This window comes from Artemia sp. Qi Xiang Cuo, chromosome 20 (assembly GCF_049724085.1).
Source record: "Artemia sp. Qi Xiang Cuo chromosome 20, ASM4972408v1, whole genome shotgun sequence".
In the NCBI taxonomy this organism is placed as follows: domain Eukaryota; kingdom Metazoa; phylum Arthropoda; class Branchiopoda; order Anostraca; family Artemiidae; genus Artemia; species Artemia sp. Qi Xiang Cuo.
In genome coordinates this window covers 23892348-23914017 of record NC_142813.1, presented here as the reverse complement: position 1 = coordinate 23914017, position 21670 = coordinate 23892348, and the positions used below count along the sequence as shown (strand labels likewise).

The 21670-nt window shown below is 35.6% G+C and overlaps 1 protein-coding gene across 1 annotated transcript in view; it reads right to left on the bottom strand.

The window, feature by feature from the left end:
* Window positions 1-20950, bottom strand: part of Stim (stromal interaction molecule) — a 28987-nt gene extending 8037 nt beyond the window's left edge. Inside the window, exon 1 of the mRNA XM_089106296.1 lies at window positions 20888-20950. The gene's annotated coding sequence lies outside the window, so the exon portion shown is untranslated. The remainder of the gene's footprint in view (window positions 1-20887) is intronic.
* Between the last annotated feature and the right edge of the window lie 720 nt (window positions 20951-21670).

Genomic DNA, 21670 nt, shown 5'->3' with positions numbered 1-21670 from the left:
CCGAAATCGCCCCAATACATTCCTTTTTTTCAAGCTGGTCCAAATTAGCTGCAGAATATACTTCAAAAAGGTAAAACGCAACTGAAACTACCGGCCGAAAATTATAGGCGAGTCTGAACTAGAGTGTTGGACGCAAATTACCCAGGGTAACTTTCCCAGTACTGATTTCAAGTCAAATTTACCAGTAACTTCCTCAAAAGTAAAATTTTATACTTTGGCATACAAAATATTACGATTAAAACTAATTTTTCCCTTCCTATAATAGCTCTAAATAGAACAAATTGTTCACATAAATTTCCAGTCTTCTTGCGTCTGATGTTTTCCATAAAGGCAGACAAAAATGCAAGATCAATTGACACCATATAGCCTATATTGACCATCCTAGCATAAATACACTGGCCGCTTCGATAGAAGAACAAAAATAGACCCGTTCTTTTGCACTAAGATCTCACATATTTATGCAAACATTTCCGTTCTTTCAACTCATCTTTGTTCTAAGATCTTACAGCTCACTGATGTTAGCAAAAAGTGTGAAAGACGCCATCTTTCTACCATATAGAACAATGATGAAGAGAACTTTGATGATATGCTCATCATTGTTCTTAGACCGCTGATCAGAGCAGAATGATGAAAGACGTTTGCAAAAGAACGCTATAAGATGTAAGATCTTAGTGTAAGACCCTAATATATCCACCTCTCAAACATCCTGTGGAACCTGAAACGTACTGTTTTTTGTTGTTGTTTTTTCAGGCCACCACTTCGTATTGAAAGGGTGGTCATAGAGACTTTACGAGGGGATCACTTCATTGGAAATTGAATAACGTATAGCGTTTTTTGAGAGTCGAGATTGGTTGGAGGGCAACCTTTCCTCTACCGTACCCCCCCCCCCCCCGTAACCTCCAAATACGTCCGATCGAAATTTCAAGATAACCATTTTGTTCATAATAGTCGAAGGGTTCAATAAACATCCCTCCTGGAATGGCAAGGATTTTAAATATTACAAATTGGCAATTGTTCAAACATGTTTTACAATGGAGAGTGGGTGCTTGTTTGATGTTTGATTGTTTGACGGTGCTTGTTTGATTCAAGGTGTGTACTTGCCTCAAAACTTTCAGAAAACGTTCTCTGGGTCAAAAGGATCAAAAATATTGCTTTGGGAAGGGAAGTAAGGGGCCAAAAAGGGGGCAAACAATTTTTTGTCATATCTGTAAGTTCTTGGGTTACGTAGAGCCTAATGTAGAAAAAATCAGGTGCACAGCCCTTTTCTACCCTCTAAAAAATTGGACCAGGACGAGTTGGAAAACAATTTTCCTTCGATTGCCTCAAAATTTATTTCGATCGGCTAGAAGGAGTTCGGAATATTAGGACCTCAATGTAGAAGAAAAATCGAAAAAGAATATTGATTTCCTCAACCCGGGTCCGATTAAGGCCGGAAAACGGCTTAAAAACCATTTTTCCTGGTTGGCTCGAAATTTAAAACCTTAAGTACTTGGGCTAAGGGTACCCCAATAGAGAAGGAAAAAAAGAAAAAAACAACACTGTTTTCCCCCAAAACAGGCCCGACAAAGAACTAAAAACTTTTTCCCTGGCGGCTTCTCATAGAAAGGTGGTAAAAAAAAGAGAATTAGGAGGACGCTCATTCAATTAAAAACTGAATGTTTTAATAGCCTTTTTAAGAGCCCGAAGTGATTTGAGGGCGACCAATCACTTTCTCTCCTGTGCCATTCTTTAGTGCCTTGCCTTGCGTTGTCCCGTACCCGTGTATTTGTTCAGAAACATTGAAAGATCTAAAAAGTATACCTCTTGAGTCAGCATACCCCCCCCCCCAAACCTCAGGGACAATAACCATAACTAAGGAAATTAGCAATCGTTCACAGATAGGTTTTAGAAGAAAAGCTCTCAGGGATCGTTCGATAGGCCAAGATCCACAGAGTTTCATATGGGTAGTATCTGGAAACAAGAGAGTTACCTGAGTATATCAAAAGATACTATGTGCACCTGCATTTTCAAACCATCTGGAATATTTTGGGAGTGGCTAGGGGGATGAAGTTGAAACTATCAGGTGCTGTCGGAGAAAGAAAGAGAGGAAGTAAAGCCAAGGGACTTCAAGTCTTATTTCGTGGGGGAAAGAAGGAATAAACAATTTTGTCTCAGATTCACCAAAAATGTTTTGTAAACACAAGTGAACCTTAAATTTAATATGAGGGAGGGAAAAGATTTAAACCCAAAGACACTATGTGCATCCAGGTCATCGAAATAGCATATCTGCTCCACTTCAACAAAATACTTAATGGGAATCAATGTAAGTAATTTTTCATGGCTGAAGTCCTACCCGTTGCCCATTATGGTTGTGAGTTGGGGGGCTGCTACGTTGAAACAACTGGAATATCTGGAATACTGGAACAACTGGCCTTCAAAACAATTTTAGTAGTTCAGTTCTTAAAGGTGACATAGGCTTACTGAATCTGCACAATTAGAGGACTATACAAGTGAACAAGTTTAGGCCACCAATATCATGTTTGCCAGATAATTGTCTAGCGAAGGCGGCTTACATTGAGATGGTAAATTCTTTAAGAAAGCAACATGGCCAAAACAGGTTAAACCCCCAATGGATAATGCTTAAAGTTGACAAATAAAAAAACAAGTTTTTTTTTACTGAAAGTAAGTAGCGACATTAAAACTTAAAACGAACAGAAATTATTCCGTATACGAAAGGGGCTGTCCCCTCCTCAACGCCTCGCTCTTTACGCTAAAGTTTTTTATTGTTTTGAAAAATAAAGTTGTAAGACAGAGTCAAACTTTAGCGTAAAGAGCGAGGCGTTGAGGAGGGGACAGTCCCTTTCATATACAGAACAATTTCTGTTCTTTTTAAGTTTTAATGTCGCTCCTGACTTTCAGTTAAAAAACTTGTTTTTTTATTTAATTTCTGAACGTTTTTGAATAAATGCAGCTTTTATTTTGGCTCACCGTACATGAATAATTAAAACGAAATTTGCATATTAATTTTACATTTTTTTGACTAAATGGCTTTCTCAAAATTTTGATCCGACGTAAATTATGAATTAACTTAAATAACAAAGTTTTATACTCGCATATTTTCACTACATATAATAGGAGGTTCGCCTCCTGTTTAATTTCTTACTGTCTACGCTAAAGTTCAAAATTTGTTCTATTTCTTTAGGACAGACCCCTTAAACACACAGGTCTTCAATAAGAATAAATAACTCTTATGAAAGTACAAAAAAAACTTTACCGTAAAGAGCGAGGTAATGACAAAATAGTCTAAGGTCTTTTTGCAAAAGCTGGAAAGAAAGGCCAGCTTTCCACAATTTGGATTACTCTTTCACTGTTTAGATTATTTGCAACTAGCAGACTCTTCTCATAGGCAGCGCAATCCAATTCTGGAAATTATGTCTTTAAGGATGACATCCCCCCCCCAAACCCTTCAGGGCAAGGGTTGTAAGTTATGCCCTGGGGGCATATAAGGTTTTTATATAGTGTTTTTGTAGAAACTTCAAAAAGCGTTCATTGGATTGGAAATTCAAACGGCTAGTAGCCTTTTTAATAGTTGAAAATGATTGGAGGGAAACTAACTCCCTCTCACGCCCACCATTTCCCCAAAAACATCCAATCAAAATTTTTAGATCGCTATTTTGTTCAACGTAGTTGAAAGGTCCGGAAATTATGTCTGAGGATGACAATCCCCCTACAGCCCTCAGAGCAAGGATTGTAAGTTATGCCCTGGGGGCATATCAGGTTTTTTATAGAAAGCGTTGTCTTAAAAACTTCAAAAAGGGCTCATTCGGCTAGTGCCCTTTTTAATAGTTGAAAGTAATTGGAGGGCAACTACCCCCTCTTACGCCCATCATTTCCCCAAACACATGCAATCAAAAGTTTGAGACATCCATTTTGTTCAACGTAGTTAAAAGTTTTGGAAATTAGGTTCTTGAGGATGACAACCCCCTCAGAGCCCACAGGGCAAGGGCTGTAAGTTATGCCATGGGGGCATATAAGGTTTTTATAGAAAGGCTTGTCGTAGAAACTTAAAAAAAAAGCGCATTCGATTGGAAACTGAAAGGGCTAGTACCCTTTTTAATAGTCGAAAATGATTGGAGAGCAACTAATCCCCCTCTCACGGACACCATTTCCCCAAACACACCCAATTAAAAATTTTGAGATATCTATTTTCTTCAACATAGTCCAAAGTTCTGAAAATTATGTCTTTGAGGATGACAAACCCCCCAAACCCCTCAGGGCAAGGATTGTAAGTTATGCCCTGGGGGCATATAAGGTTTTTTTATAGAAACTTCAAAAAGGGCTAATTTGATTGGAAATTGAAAGGGCTAGTGTCCTTTTTAATAGTCGAAAGTGATTGAAGGGCGACTAACCCCCCTCTCAAGCCCACCATTTCTCCTAACACATCCAATCAAAATTCTGAGATAGCCATTTTGTTCAACGTAGTTGAAAGTTCTGGAAATTAGGTCTTTGAGGATGAAACCCCACCCCCCCCCCATCCTCCTCCACAGCCTTCGAGGCAATGGTTCGAAGTTATGCCCTAGGGGCATATAAGGTTTTTTTTTATAGGAAACGTTGTCATAGAAACTTCAAAAAGGGCTCATTCAATTCGAAATTGAAAGGGCTAGTGCCCTTTTTAATAGGCTAGTCGAAACTGATTGGAGTGCAACACATCCAGTCAAAATTTTGAGATAGCCGTTTTATTGAACGCAGTTGAAATGTCCTGAAATTATAACTAGTGTCCTTTATAATAGTTGAAAGTAATTGGAGGGCAAATAACCCTCCTCTCACGCCCACCATTCCCCCAAACGTATGCAATCAAAATTTTGAAATGTCCATTTTGTCCAACGTAGTTGAAAGTTTTGGAAATTAGGTCTGTGAGGTTGATAACCCCCTCTGAGCCCTCAGGGCAAGGGTTGTAAGTTATGCCCTAGGGGCTTATAAGGTTTTTATAGAGTGTTGTTGTAGAAACTTCAACAAAAGCTCATTTGATTGGAAATTAAAAGGGCTATTGCCCTTTCAATAATTGTAAGTTATGCTCTGGGGGCATATAAGGTTCTTATATGAAGTGTTTTCGTAGAAACTTCAAGAAGGGCTCATTCGATTGGAAATTCAAAGGGCTAGTGGCCTTTTTAATATTTGAAAGTGATTGAAGGGCAACTAACCCCCTCTCACGCCCACCATTTTTTCAAACGCATCCAATCCAAATTTTGAGATAGCCATTTTGTTCAACGTAGTTAAAAGTTACGTAAATTATGTCTTTGAGGATGATGACCCCCTCAGAGCCCTCAAGGGTTGTAGGTTATGCCTTGGGGGCATATACGGTTTTTATAGAAAGCCTTGTCGTAGAAATTTCGAAAAAGCTCATTAGATTGGAAATTGAAAAGGCTAGTACCCTTTTTAATAGTCGAAAGTGATTGAAGGGCAACTAATCCCCTCTCACGCCCATCATTTCCCCAAACACATCTAATCAAAATTGTGAGATAGCTATTTTCTTCAAAATAGTTGAAAGTTCTGGAAATTATGTCTTTAAGGATGACAAACCCCCCAAAACCACCAATATAAATAAAAGCTCAAATAGGGATGAAATCCTTTAGTAGGTAGTGATAATGGTAACAGTGATAGAAATTCACAAAAATACTAGATATTTAGGTCACACATGCAGTGACCGTCATCAGTAGTAAAACCCATCAGGGAAGGGTTGTAAGTTCTGCCCTAGGGGGCATAAAGGTTTTTTATAGAAACTTCAAAAAGAGCTCATTCGATTGGAAATTGAAAAAGCTAGTGTCCTTTTTAATAATTGAAAGTGATTAAAGGGCGACTAACCCCCCTCTCAATCCCACCATTTCTTCAAACACATCCAATCAAAATTTTGAGATAACCATTTTGTTCAACATAGTTGAAAGTTCTGGAAATTAGGTGGTTGAGGATGACACCCCCCCCCCCCCATAGCCTTCAAGGCAATGGTTGTAAGTTATGCCCTGGGGGCATATAAGTTTTTTTTATAGAAAATCTCATCATAGAAACTTCAAAAAGAGCTCATTCAATTCGAAATTGAAAGGGCTAGTGTCCTTTTTAATAGGCTAGCCGAAACTGATTGGAGGGCAACTAACCCCCCTCTCACGCCCACCATTTCCCCAAACAATTATGGGAAATTATGTCTTTGAGGATGACAATCCCCCCACAGCCCTCAGCGCAAGGGTTGTAAGTTATGCCCTGGGGGCACATAAGGTTTGCATAGAAAGCATTCTCGTAGAAATTTAAAAAATGTCTCATTCGATTGGAAATTGTAAGAGCTAGTGCCCGATTTAATAGTCGAAAGTGATTGGAGGGCAACTAACCCCCCTCTCACGCCCACCATTTCTCCAAACACATCCAATCAAAGTTCTGAAATAGCCATATATTTATGGCTATCTCAAGAGGTTTAGAAAAAACCTCTTTTCCATACCACCCAAGAGGTACTTTTTCGGGATCTTGGTACTTTTTTTTAGAGGTTTCGGCAGTTTCTTTTTTTCGTTAAGATTAGTCAAATATTATTTATGAATTGTACAAGCAAGTCAGAAACTAATAGCCAACTTACCAATTGTCTACAGTAGCCACTAATCCTCTCCTTGATTTTTATCAATTATATTTACTCAAGTTCAATATATATATATATATATATATATATATATATATATATATATATATATATATATATATATATATATATATATATATATATATATATATATATATATATATATATATATATATATATATATATATATATATATATATATATATATATATATATATATATATATATATATATTGAAAAGGTATTGAGTATCTTCCGCCGCTAAGTTTTCAAGAGCCCAAGTTTTCCCATATGAAGTAACTATAAGGGGCATGTTTATTTTTTAATATAATTTAAATAAAACACGCTATAGTCAGCATAACTAAAATAAAACATTCCAGTGTTCGATCCTTTTTAATAGTCGAAAGTGATTGGAGGGCAACTAACGCCCCTCTCACGCACACTATTTCCCCAAACATATCCAATCAAATTTTGAGATAGACATTTTGTTCAACATAGTTGAAAGATATGGAAATTAGGTCTTTGCCAGCGTTGTCGTAGAAACTTCAAAAAGGACTCATTCAATTGGAAATTGAGAGGGCTAGTGCCCTTAATAATAGTCAAAGGCGATCGGAGGAAAAAATGCCCCCCGCCCGACGTCCATCATTTCCACAAACACTTCCGATCAACATTTTGATATAGCAATTTTGTTGAAGGTAGTTGAAGGGTCTGGAAATTATGTTTTTGAGCATGACAACCCCCTCACAGCCCCCAGGGCTATGGTTGTAAGTTATGCCCTGGGGGCATATAATGTTTTTTAAGGAAAGTGTTGTCGTAGAAACTTCCAAAAGGGCTCTTTCGATTGGAAATTAAGAAGCCTATTGCCCTTTTTAATAGTCGAAAGTAATCGGAGGTAGAATCCCCCCACACCCATCATTTCCCCATACATTTACCATCTGACAACCCTCCCCCATAGCCTTCAGGACAAGGGTCGTAAGTTATACCCTTGGGGCATATAAGGTTTTTATAAGGGTTTTTTTATAAGCTTTGTCGTAGAAGCTTCAAAAAGGGCTCTTTTGATTGGAAAGTGAGAGGACTAGTGCCTTTTTTTAGTCGAAAGTGATCAGAGGGCAAATGCCCTCCCTCACGCATATCATTTCCCCAAACAATTCCAATCAAAATTTTGATATAGCCATTTTGTTCATCCTATCAGAAAGGTCTGGAAATTATGTCTTTGAGGATAACAGATCCCCCTAGCCCTCAGGGCAAGGGTTGCAAGTTATGCCCAGGGAACATATAGGGTTTTTATAGAAAGTGTGGACATATAAATTTTGGAGGGGGCTCATTGGATTTGTAATCAGACGCTCTAGTGCTCTTTTTCAGAGTCAAAGTGATCGGAGGGCAGCTACCCCCCTCCCCCTACACACACGTCGTTTTGTCCCGACAGGCGTCTAATAAAAATTTTGAGATGGCCATACTATTCAAAATAGTATAAATATTACATAACAAGGCTTTTGGGGTTGAAACAACCCCAGGGATTAGGGAGAAGGGTTTTAAGCTATACTCAGGGGGTATTAAAGGTTCTTGTGGACTCAATGGCTGTTTGATTTTAGATAAGGCAGTGTCTTTCTTCTTGAAAAAGACTTAGTTAATATGAGATGAACAGAAGCTGATCAAAAAAACTTTTTGCACAAAATAAGTTTAAAAAAAAAAAAAGAACTCCACTAAACCAAAAATGAACAAAGATAGAACCCTATGCTTTCTAAAAGCCAGAATATAATTTGTACTTTAGTGATTTTTTTTTTATGTTTTCACTTTAATAACTTTAAGAAATCAAAAATTAATTAACTTTTTAAGGAATAAATATCAGCATATGTATATTAAACTGACAATGCATATTTTTTTCAGTAAAGTACAAATTACATTCTGGCTTTTAGAAAGCATAGGGTTTAGAACCCTACTCAGATTAATTTTTGCTCGTTTTGAGTTTGACTTATTTTAATTTCTGTTTGTTTTGGGTTTCATTTATTTATTGATACTGATTTATGGTAGTTGTATGCTTGGTAGATTTTTTGATTCTATTTATTTTCATTTTTGGTTTAATGGAGTTCTTTACTTTTTTTTTGCAAAACTTATTTTGTGCAAAAAGTTTTTCTGATTAATTTGCAAGAAGACAAGAATTGGCTAGACTTTGAAAGCAAATCCAGCCTATTAGTGGAAAGTATTTCTTGATTCTGGCTAATGGTATTTAGTGTTAAATTCAAATTATTACACTCATGACTTTAATAAAACTACCAATTTAGAATTTTTCTTCAGTTAACAGTTAACAACTCCAAGCATAAATTTGGAAATATTTCCAATACTTATATAAGAACAAGGTGAACACACTACTTGATGACTTTTTTTAAGCTCTTTTCAAATATAATAATTGTTTTATTTGATTTAAAATCCTTAAATGAACCCTAAAAAGACACCTAGCTCATTAGTTGTTTTTTGCACAAGAAATGGATTAAATATGTGGTTAAAAACGCACCATTCAATTATAAATAAATTATTTTCAAGTCATATATTATACAGGCATTGATTTATGCAGTAAACTTTGCAAATGGAAGAAATGAGAAAACAATTAAAGATTGCTAATTTCTCATGTTAGGTAATGTTCTATTCTATCTGTTTGAGAAACTTACTGCTCAGAAAACACATATTTTACTATAAAGAAAAGAATTAAAATGGCAAAATTAAAAGAATTAAATATTGCTAATTTCTCATGTTAGGTAATGTTCTATTCTATCTGTTTGAGAAACTTACTGCTCAGAAAACACATATTTTACTATAAAGAAAAGAATTAAAATGGCAAAATTAAAAGAATTAAATATTTCTAATTTCTCATGTTAGGTAATGTTCTATTCTATCTGTTTGAGAAACTTACTGCTCAGAAAACACATATTTTACTATAAAGAAAAGAATTAAAATGGCAAAATTAAAAGAATTAAATATTTCTAATTTCTCATGTTAGGTAATGTTCTATTCTATCTGTTTGAGAAACTTACTGCTCAGAAAACACATATTTTACTATAAAGAAAAGAATTAAAATGGCAAAATTAAAAGAATTAAATATTGCTAATTTCTCATGTTAGGTAATGTTCTATTCTATCTGTTTGAGAAACTTACTGCTCAGAAAACACATATTTTACTATAAAGAAAAGAATTAAAATGGCAAAATTAAAAGAATTAAATATTGCTAATTTCTCATGTTAGGTAATGTTCTATTCTATCTGTTTGAGAAACTTACTGCTCAGAAAACACATATTTTACTATAAAGAAAAGAATTAAAATGGCAAAATTAAAAGAATTAAATATTGCTAATTTCTCATGTTAGGTAATGTTCTATTCTATCTGTTTGAGAAACTTACTGCTCAGAAAACACATATTTTACTATAAAGAAAAGAATTAAAATGGCAAAATTAAAAGAATTAAATATTGCTAATTTCTTTGGATTTGACCATATTTAATTAATTCTAGTTGAATATTTGACTTGGAAACAACTGATTTATAATCAAATAATGTGTTATAAACAACTCATCTTCACCTATTTCAAGCTACAAAAAAAAGGAAATTAGGCATCACTTTAGGGATCATTTAAATGCCTTAATTTAATTAAGGATAGGATTTAGGATTTACAAGTAAAGCAATTATCATATTTGGAAAGAGCACAAAAAATAGCATCAAATAGTGTGTTCACCTTGTTTGTATGTAAGTAATGACAAGGTCTCCAAGATCACCACTTCAAAAAATTAATAGTATTTTTGAAAACCTAGCCGAGTCTTGACTGAGACCCCTTATTAATGCTGGTTTAGGTAAATTTCAAGATGATTCCATTAATTATATAGGGACAAGGTGAACAAACTATCTGATGCCTTTGTTATGCTCTCTCCAAATGTAACAATCATTTCACCAACAAATATAGCCCTCTCCTCCCTATGTTCCCAAATATAGCACTAAGATACATAGAAAATTAAAAGAAAACAATGATATTCTTAATTTATAATGTGCACCATGTTTCTCTAAATCACGCTTCCTTGTTTGTTCCACTGTTATATACATTTTCAAATAACATTTAATCCAACAATCATATATAAATCCCTTAGACAGTGGTTTTTAGAAGCCAAGAATTCAAAATAATGCATGGCACAACAAAAGATTAAAAGCATCTACAAAATACATTTTTAGGACTGTATATAGGACCAACAGGATAATGGGGTGCATTATCAGGAAAAGACTATTATAATGAAAATGCACATTAATAGGGATTGTAATGGCACTACTTTAAAGTTTTTTTTTTTTTTTTTTTTTTTTTTTTTTTTTTGGCTTAACTGACATAGCATTCCGAAAACTGCTCTACTGTACAAGAAGGGGAACAGCAGAGCAGTTTTGGCCGGAAAAAAGAGCCACAATCATCAGTGACCCTGGACAAAGACATAAATGAGATTAACAATTCAAAGATGAAACTTGAAAGATGGAAAGAATACTTTAACAATAAACTGAATCCCCAGGTAGCTTCGGATCCTGAAATACTAAATTGCTTCCCTATACCCGACCAAGAACTCAGACTACCACATCACTCAAGTCAGAAACCAAGTCAGCAATCAAGCCACTCAAACAAGGAAAAGCCCCTAGTCCAGATGGAGTCATCACTGAACTCATTAATGTAAGATTGGATTATGTAACTGATCTGTACCATACCATTGTGTCTGCAGTGCGAAAACCAGCCACGTACCCTGTCAGTGGTGCAAGGCTGCCAATGTACCCATTCACACAAAGGGGTCAAAGAAAGAGTGCAGAAACTACTGTTTAATCAGCCTCACAAGTGATCAGTCACATGTCCTGACGAAAATCCCTAATCTGATATAAACAAGCAACAAATACCTTTGCCATTGGAGAATATCAGGCCAGCTTCTGCCAGGAAGATCAACAATCAATCAGATATTTTTTGTTTGACAATTCATGGAACAATATATTGAATTCAACCAACTATTTGCTGATTTCCGTCGGGCATTTGACCTGATAAGGCACAAAGGACTCTAGCATATCCTCCTTCACAATGGGACCCCTTATGAGATAGTCCAAATAATCAAGAGTCTGTATAATCAGTTCTGAGGCCAAGTAATAACCGTTGATGGAATGTCAGAAGAGTTCACAACTTCATCAGGAGTACTCCAGGGTTGCATCTTATTATGACATCTCTTCAACCTCTTTCTAAATGCTGTTCTGTCAGTGATGCAGTTGGAATATGGCGCAAGAATAGGAGGGCTGCTAATAGACAATCTTGCCTACACTGATGAAACTGATGCGCTAGTCAACTCTACACAAGAACTGCAGGCACAAACTGATAAACTCTACAAAACCACAAAGTTATTTGGGATGGAGATCAATGCCAGCAAGACCAAATTCATGTTAACCAAACGAGGGGAACTAGAAAACCCGTCCATTATCACCATAGGCGGAAGACAGGTTGAAACAGTTGAACACTTCCTGTACCTTGGTAGCCAACTCTCCTCAGATAATTGCCGTAGCTCTGACGTGAAGCATCAACTTGCACTTGCTAGCTCTAGCTTCCAAAGACTAGCCATCCAACAAACTCAAAATGTGCCTATTCAACAGTTTAGTAATCCCCATAGTTATTTATAGATGCAAACCATGGACTCTGAAAATCAAAGACAAAAGAAAACTTCTAGCTTTTGAGATGAGATGCCCCCATTGCATCACTAGAATCAAATACACTGACCAAATCACAAATGTGGAAGTATGTCAAAGGCTCCAGTCAACTAAAACCAATATCAGTAAAATCAAGAAACAACAACTGTGCTGGTTTGGCCACATCAAGCAAATAGAGCCAAGGTGTCTCCCAAAAATTGCCCTTGGAGGATCCCCCAATGGCCTTTGTTCACAAAGCAGACCACAAAGACAATGGATAGAAAACTTATACTTCAACAACATCAAAATAGCCCAGTTATCATGTATCACACCAGACAGAGCAATGTACCAAGCCCTTATGCATGAGCTAGCAAGAGGAGTAACACCAAAACATCCCACAAGGATGGCCAGACTTAAGTAAGTAAGTACTTTATTGACACTACTCTTGTCAAGTAGTGACAGGAATTGAGCATCACAATTAGATCCATTAAGGGTTTTAAATTGCCTTTGTAACTTTTATCATATTTTGAAACCATATAAGAAAAGGCATTGAGAAGTATGTTGAACTTGTCAAGCATGGTGAAATTCTTAAAACTACTTTAAAATATTCTAAAATATTTACTTATTGCCAGTAACGTAATTATAATATATTGATTATTCTTATGCAATTGTATATAATCAGCAGGCACAGTATTATTCATATGTAATCATTATTTTGATAGATTTCCATACTAGGTCTTATCATGATCTGTTTTGAGAATATTTTTTATTTTTGTATTAGGTGTTTTTGTATTAGTGTGTTATTTTTCATAGATTTGTATGTGTGTATTATGTTGCCATTGTTGTCATAAATTTTTTTATAATGTTTAGTGTGATAAGCTTCATAAAGCTTACCACAATTTGGTATTAACACCAAATTATGGTATTAATATTTGGTATAGATTTGGTATTAATACCAAATTTCTTACCACAAAGAATTATACTATATTAAACCTGTTATCTTCTCAGTCTGAAATTTATCTTTGGGTGTGATTTACCAATATATTATTTGAAATGATTTTAAAAAGTGGATATTAATGGAAGGAAGCCTGACAATCTGATTAACAGATAAAACTTATATGTAACCAATGTGCAATGACTATAGTAACCCAATAATACTGCATGCTTTAATGGGACTCACAACAAACAACTTGGATTCAGAAATGGGTTGGGATGTGGATATGCCCATTGGCAACTAAGAAAAGTAATGAGAACTGAACTTTAGTTATAAAAGCTATTGTTTCTCTACAGTGTTGACATTTCTGTTGCATGTGAGTCTCTTGTCTACTTGCAAGCACCATCATGCCTCTTAGATTCAGGGGTTGACCTTTGTATTGCCCCTGCTCTCCCTGCAAGGGTTGATCCTTGTTGAATTTTTTGGAGTGCTTGGATCTAAGCTTTATCTCTTATGTGGATGGTGTAGTCTTTGCCTCTTTATGGTCCTATCTTTATCTCTTAATGGCCCTATGTAGAAGAATAGAACTACAGGTCAACATAGAGAAAATGGAATTTATTGTTTTACCAGCACTTGCTCAACCAAATCTAAGCTTGTCCTTGATGGTGTTAGAATTCAGTAGACCCAATCCCTGAAATACCTTGTTAACACATATGGTCAGATGTCTATGTTAACTAGAGGTATGTTGACCAAATCAGTCAAACTCTATAGGAAGTTCATATCATCTCATGATATAACATCACTACAAAAAGACATTGACACTCTAACTGAAAGAATGCTTCTATAAGGAGTTATTCATGTAGTAACAAAGATGAAAGACAGGTCTTACAATCAATGTTTGAAGGAGTTGAAATTATCTTCACTGGTGTACCAGCAATGAAGAGCTGGTATGCCTAAGACTTATAAGCTAACTTCCCGAGAACCCCCCCCCCACCAAAAAAAAGAGATCAATTATCAACTACCCAAAATATTGGCACTGAAAGGAGGAGACATTCAAAGAAGCTATTCAAACCATCAGTCAAAACTCAACACTGTCAACAGTTTTTTTTCTGCCATTTAGTCAACCATTAGACAGTCCAACAGATGGTATCCATCTATCTCATGATGGAGTGGCTTTTTTTATTTGTCTATCCTCCCTAATTGGATTTTTTCATTTTCTGAAATAGAGAACAACTCCACAACCAAAGTTCTATGGCTCTGGACCAGACCCCAAAAACCTCCCAAAAGAAGTATCTTCCATGATTTTTTGTATCGTTTATTACCCTCCTTGTAGTGGATTTAAGAAGGAGCTGACAGCATATCTGCAATTTTATACTGACAGAATTTGCTGCAACTATCCTTATGCTGCAATACATTATGTGGTGATTTTAATTAGCAAGACCAAAAGTGGATTAGCTCTGCTCTTAGCTTTGATCAAGTGGTCAAGCTGCCTACACATGGTGTTAAATCCAAAGAATTAATTTTTATCAACATTGAAGATTACTACTGTGCCCCCAAAATAGCCCCTCCATTAGGGACAAGTGACCATCTATGCATCTTTTGGACCCCTTTATCATCCTTTCCCCCAAAATGATTGATCAGTTATTCTTATAGACCCATTACTGATGAGAAGGTCATGCATTTCAAGGTAAAACTTAGTTCCAAATCTTGGGCCAATATCCTATGTCTTACCAATGGTAATGAAATAGCTTCTAAGTTTTCAGTGGAACTTTTCCAGTTATATTGTAGACACCTTTTCAGTAAAAAAAAATTTACTCACAAATCTAACTGCAAACCGTAGATAAATGAAAATTTTTTTAACCTAATAAATGAACATGATAAACTCTTTAAGGAAGGATTTTTCCAAGAATCTCAAAAACTTTGAAACACTGTTGTTAGCAAAATCTGTAAAGCATGAAAGGAGCAAGGTGCTCACGTACTCAATAAGTTATTATATTCTGACCCTAAGAAATTCCAGAAAAGTGTCCAAGATCTCATGGGAAAGGTCTCTTCAAAGTTTTTCTTACTGGACAGTAATGGTGCCCCAGTGGGTGTGGTTGTCATAAATGATCATTGGGCTTCAATTTGTAAGATTCACCTGCCACTCCAACATATGCTGGCCAACAGTCTAGTGAGTAACATTCCTGTGATTGAAATACATCAGACCCAACTTGAACTTGAACCTCTTGACACAAATAAGTCAGTATACCCAGGTGATATACCTACCAAATTTATTGCAGAATGTGCACAGTATTTAAGTGTACCTCTAACTGCTAATTTGTACCTCTAATTTTTAACCAATGTTTTGTACATGGTGTTTTTCCAGTGTTTTAAACAAGCTATTATATCTTCTATACCAAAAACTAAGACCCCAAAAGTTTCCTCTAACTTAAGACCAATATCGAGAACCTCCATTTTCTCTAAAATCTTTGAAAGTTTTATTTACAATTTCCTTTTTGACAATATTCATGATAAAATCAACCAAAATCAGTTTGGCTTTAGGAAATCATAGCACCATACATTGCTTAATTTATATGCTTGACACTATTTTCAAACATCTCAAGTAGAATAGCTCCTACATTGAGGATGTTTTTGCTGATATTAGCAAAGCCTTCCTTGGATCATCAGACAGTTACAGATAATGCAATGGCTTTAGGTGCAAGAGATTTTGTTTTATGTATGGTAGCTAGTTTTTTGTCTGGCCATGAACAATGTGTAGTCCTCCCTAATGAGGATTTATCAGGTTTTTATTCAATTTCCTGTGGAGCACCTCAACGGACTAAATTAGGTCCTTTAGCATTTTTAATTGTTTCTAATAATGTTTTACAAAGTTTTGGCAACTCTTTTAAATTTGCAGATGATTACCCAAAAGCAGTTTCATGCTATTCTCCTTTTTAAAAAATATACACCCTACAAATAATTACCTTTGCATACCAAATTTAAATATGGTTAAACTGCTTGGTGTGCAATTGGACAATGACCTTAAATGGAACTCCCACATTTTTAAATCTGTTAGTTTTCTCCTTAAATCTTTCTCCCTTCTCAAACAGTTCTCAAATAATTAGGTTCTGGATTGATATTATTAATTGATATCTGAATTATTATTAAAATAATTTTAATAATTGATTTAACGTTTTGTTTTATTTTATCCCCTAACACCTGTTTTATTATTGTAATTGTTCTGATGTGCTTATGGTAGCTTTTGTGCTATTTTAGCACATTTTGATTCCTATTTTTATAATTGATTTAATTTTTTTTTTTATGTTTATCCCCTAACATCTGTTTTATTATTGTAAGTTTTCTGTCATGCTTATGTGAGCTTTTGTGCTATTTTAGCACCATATTCTATTCCATATAACAGTCTCAGCAACCAATTATGAAGCTTTTAAGAAGTTACTGGACATCAATGGGAATGGTGTTCACTGGAAATATCAGTAGGGTGTACCTGATGTTTGATCACCTGCATCATCAACTATGGAGCAATTCATGGATCAAGGAGGATCTTAATTCATTCATAAGTACTAATTAAGGTACACTCTAGCTAACAATAACAAAATGTAGGCTCCAGAATACCCCTGACAATTGCTGACTCTAAAAGAGATCTTGGTATCATATTTGATTTGCAGCTGAAAGTTCATGGGTATACTAAAAAAAACAATCTCTAAGGCACCACAGCTCATCACAGGGGTAGATCAAGGATTTTTTTTTTCGGGGGGGGGAGGGGGCAAAATGGGTTGATCTGATAAAACTTGCATTAGGAGCAAGTTTAATTAACACAAACTTGCATTAATAAGTAAATTACACTACTTTAGACTAAGTTAGGAGGGGTGCACCCCCTCATTAGGCTAATGTATTTCTCAATTATTTCAATGTAGTCAAACATGATAAATCCTACATTAAAACAGTTATAGGCTATTCTCAGTCTGAAATTTATCTCTGTATGTGATTGAGTGTGTAATTTACCAAAATATTATTTGAAATGATCTAAAAAGTGGATGGGCTTAGGCTAACAATAAAGAAAAACATGATAATCTGATTCAAAAATACAAGTTACATATAATAAAATAAGGATTTTATATTGTCCTTGGGCTATATATCAGGGTAAAATGCTACTTTTTGGCTATTTTGGAAAGGGGTTAAGTTAGAAAAAAGAAACTTTCAGGGATAGGTCTACAGGCTAAAGTATGTCCAGGAAAGTATTTTCAAGTACCTATCTCCACTCTTTCTGCCTCTAGAGGCTCCTGAAATTTGCCTACATGACAGGTCTATACCTAGCTTATTGAAATTTTGACAAAACAACTTTTAACCTTAATTTTCAGTTTCATTGTCTCTGGCTTTAGTTTTGAAAATGTAATTCCTACTATTTGAGTAGAATTTTAAGCCATATAATTTTTTTTTAATGTAGGAAATATATTTGCATATCTTTAAAACCTTGTAAATTGGGATTGAGCAAAGTTGTGAAGCTGAAAAGAATTTTGTTGTACTTTATTTAAGCAGAAGATCTATTTTGCAAGGTTTCACAGTAAAATTCTACTTTAGTTACTTCTACCTATCTTGGAAAGGGGTGAGGTTAGGAAAATGAAACTTTCAGGGATGGGTCTACAGGCTAAAATATGTCCTGGGAAGGCATTTTGAAGTACTTATCTCCTCTCCTTCTCCCTCTAGAGGATCCTGAAATTTGCATACATGACAGGTCTATACCTATTGAAATTTTTACAAAACAAAATTTTACCTTAATTTTCTGCTATAAGATTCTTTTTCTCTGGCTTTAGTTCTGAAAATGCAATTCCTGTTATTTGAGTAGTATTTTAAGCCATATCAATGTTAATGTTCAAAATTTAGGAAATGTATTTGCATATCTTTAAAACTCTATAAATCAGGATTGAGCAAAGTTGTGAAGCTGAAAACAATTTTGGGTAAAGTTCTACCAGATCATATCAAGGAGGCACACTCGTGCCTCTATAAAGAGGTGACCCACCACAATGTTAAGCAATTTCCGGTCCTAGTGGTTGCAGAGAGACAGCAGTGATCACATTTTGTAGCCCAAGCTCCAACTAAGAAACGTGCAAAATTTCACCCCCTCCAACTTTATCTTCATGGGTAAAAGTGGGCTGGAAGTTTTGACCCTCCAGCCACAGCCCCCCTTTAATGTTGTCCGATTGGGCTGAAATTTAGAGGTTAAGCTTTCCTAGGGCCCGGGAGCTTATCCTCGAAATTTCAGCTCAATCCAATCACTCCTTCCCTGTTTTCCAAAAAACAAATATAGCCACTTAAAGTTCATTTCTCCTTCTTTTTTTTATCAGCCATGCCTACAGGCCACAGTTGGCAACGGATTTGGGTGAATGAGGACTCATTTGAAGCGGAATTTGACCTGTTAGGGCCTTTTGATATTTTCAGACCAAAAAAATTATCCCCTGAATTTACATTTACAAAAAACCTTGTTTTCCTAAAAGAGCCCATGTTAATTTTTCCCACCACAGCCCCCCTTTAACGTTGTCCGATTGGGCTGAAATTTAAAAGATAAGCTTTCCTAGGGCCTGGGAGCTTATCCTCAAAATTTCAGATCAATCCAATCCTTCCTTCCCTATTTTCCAAAAACCAAATATCAAGTTTTGTGGGAATTGCTTGCGTCAAAAATAGATATTGGAGACTAAAGTAATATAACAGGTGTCTCTGTGTTACAATGGTTGCTGTTCCTGACTGTCAGGCAGAAGATCCAGGTTTGATTCCCTGTCAGAGACAATTTTTTATATACTGAATTTAAAGTTTAAAAAAGAAACTCTTTTTTAAATCCACTTATCCTTGAAATTTCAGCTCAATCTAATCACTCCTTCCCTGTTTTCCAAAAAACAAATATAGCCACTTTATGTTCATTTCCCTTTTTTTTATCAGCCATGCCTACAGGCCACAGTTGGCAACGGATCCGGGTGAATGAGGACTCATTCAAACTGGAATTAGACCCAGCAGGGCCTTTTGATAGTTTCAGACTGAAAAAATTATCCCCCAAATTTACATTTCCCAATTTTGGCAAAAGGCTTCTTGAAAACACCCTGTCAAGAAAGAAAAGAATGTTACACAATCATCTAACAGTTAGTGAAGCAATAATAAGTAATAAACTGTACAAAAACGTGCAGAAATTATTTGAAAAAAACTACGTTTTCTAAAGAGTTAAAGAGGCTGAGTTACAAGGTCGAACCTTAAAACGTACAGGGATTAGGAGGCACAGTTGGGGGGCTACTGGCCCCCAAACCTCCCCACTTTTGCAGCCTCTTTTGTTAAGGTTTTTTAAGTCCTGTACCCTGCAATCAATTGGTTGTACCAATACAAATGAAACTTTCAATGGTGTTTTTTTAATATCTTCTGAGGATTTGGCAATGACTACTCAGTCTGTTAGAGTTATAACTAAACTAAATTTTTAATCAAATAAATGCAATAGGGTGTTCTTATGGTAAAAAATTCAAGAAGACTTTCTTTTTGTTGTAAAACAGTTCTTTGCAAGGGCAAAACCAGGGGGCGGTAGCCCTCATCAATAAAAGATGCAATAGTTGTTTTTATGGTAAGAAACTACAGCAGACTTCATTTGTGTTGCAAACCAGTTCTTTGCAAGAGCAAAAGTGGGGGGTGACCTTAAAAAACTTAACAAAAGAGACTGCAAAAGGGGGGGGGGGCGGCAGCCCCCCTACTCTGCCTCCTAATCCCTGTATGTTTTAAGGTTCGACCTTGTAACTCAGCCTCTTTAACTCTTTAGAAAATGTAGTTTTTTTCAAATAATTATTGAGTTAGGACAAAAGTGAATGCACCATTCAATACCTTTTTTATGCTGATTACAAATATCATAATCATTTCTATCAGAAATGAATTTCAGCCCCCCCTATAAATGCCAATTCAGGGTTTGGTATATATAGGGGGGGGCTGAAATTAATTTCCAATTGAAATGCTTATTAGGCCCTATATTAATAATCAGCATAAAAAAGGCATCAAATGGTGTATTCACTTTATTCCTAACTCAATAATATGATATGGTAGAACTTTACCCTATTTTGTTGGACTTCATTTTAAGCAGAAGATCTATTTTACAAGGTTTCACTTTTATAACACACAGATTTTTAAAGGCCATCAAAGGTCAGGAACCTCTAGAGAGAGGAGTGGAGGTAGGTACTTCAAAATACCTTCCCGGGACATACTTTAGCCTGTAGATCTATCCCTGAAAATTTCATTTTCCGAACCAAACTCCTTTCCAAGATAGCCAGCAGTAGCTAAAGTAGAATTTTACCGGTTTCACTTTTATAACACACAGATTTTTAAAGGTTATCAAAGGTTAGGACCCTCTAGAGGGAGGAGTGGAGGTAAATACTTCAGAACACCTTCCCAGGCATACTTTAGCCTGTAGACACATCCCTGAAACTTTCATTTTCCTATCCTTGCCTCTTTCCAAGATAGCCAAAAGTAGCTAAAGTAGAATTTTACCCATATCAGACCAAAAGGGGAGGGGGGTGCAAGTGAATTGATTAGCCTAGCTAGCTATGTTTGGAGAGCTTAAAAAAGGATTCAAGCACTAGGCCTATGGTCACCTTATTGGTTGCAGAATCTCGTGTGCATCAACTAAAAAAACCTAATCCTGTAGATTAAATAGGAATTTTCCCTACCATTTGTAGCAACATAATGAAATGAATAAGCCTGCAAATAGCCTACAGTTTGTTCAAAAGTACACGTCTCGCTCTGTTGTCAAATCAGGATAAAAGATAGAAACCGCAAAACGAGGAACGGCTAAAATGACCGAAAAAATATTCTACTACGGAACTAAACACCTATTTTAGTAAGAAAGGCTCATTCCATTTGTCCAATCAACCAAAATCAACCCATGCAGCCATTTAAACATTTGCCTCTCAATTACTTTGGACTATCTGTCTTGGGTATTTTTTTCTTTCTATAATTAGCCATGTCTTGATGCCTACAGTAAAATATTTGATTTTGAATTGAAAAACATGTATTTTGCATTAGGCATCAAGACATGGCTAAATGTAAAAAGAAAAAGCCAAGACAGATAGTCCAAGTAACTGAGAGGCAAATGTTTAAAAGGTTGCGCGGGTGGATATTGGACAAATACTTGTTTGTTAGTTTTTGGAGAGGCACGTCTTTCTAAAGCGTCAGGCAGGTTGACAAAGAGTTTAATTTGTTTGCCTCTCATTCCAGGTAATCTAAAGGTCCATTGTCAATTTTAAATTATTGGCCAACCTGCCTGAGACTCTAGGCAGGCGTGCTTTTCAAAAACTAACAAGCAAGTATTTGTCCAATTTGTCCGTTGATTTTGAATTGAAAATCAAGTATTTTGCAGCAGGCATCAATACATGGCTAATTGTAGAAAGAAAAAGCCAAGACAGTTTACTGAATTTACACTTTAATGAACAAATATAAATGTTTTTACTTTT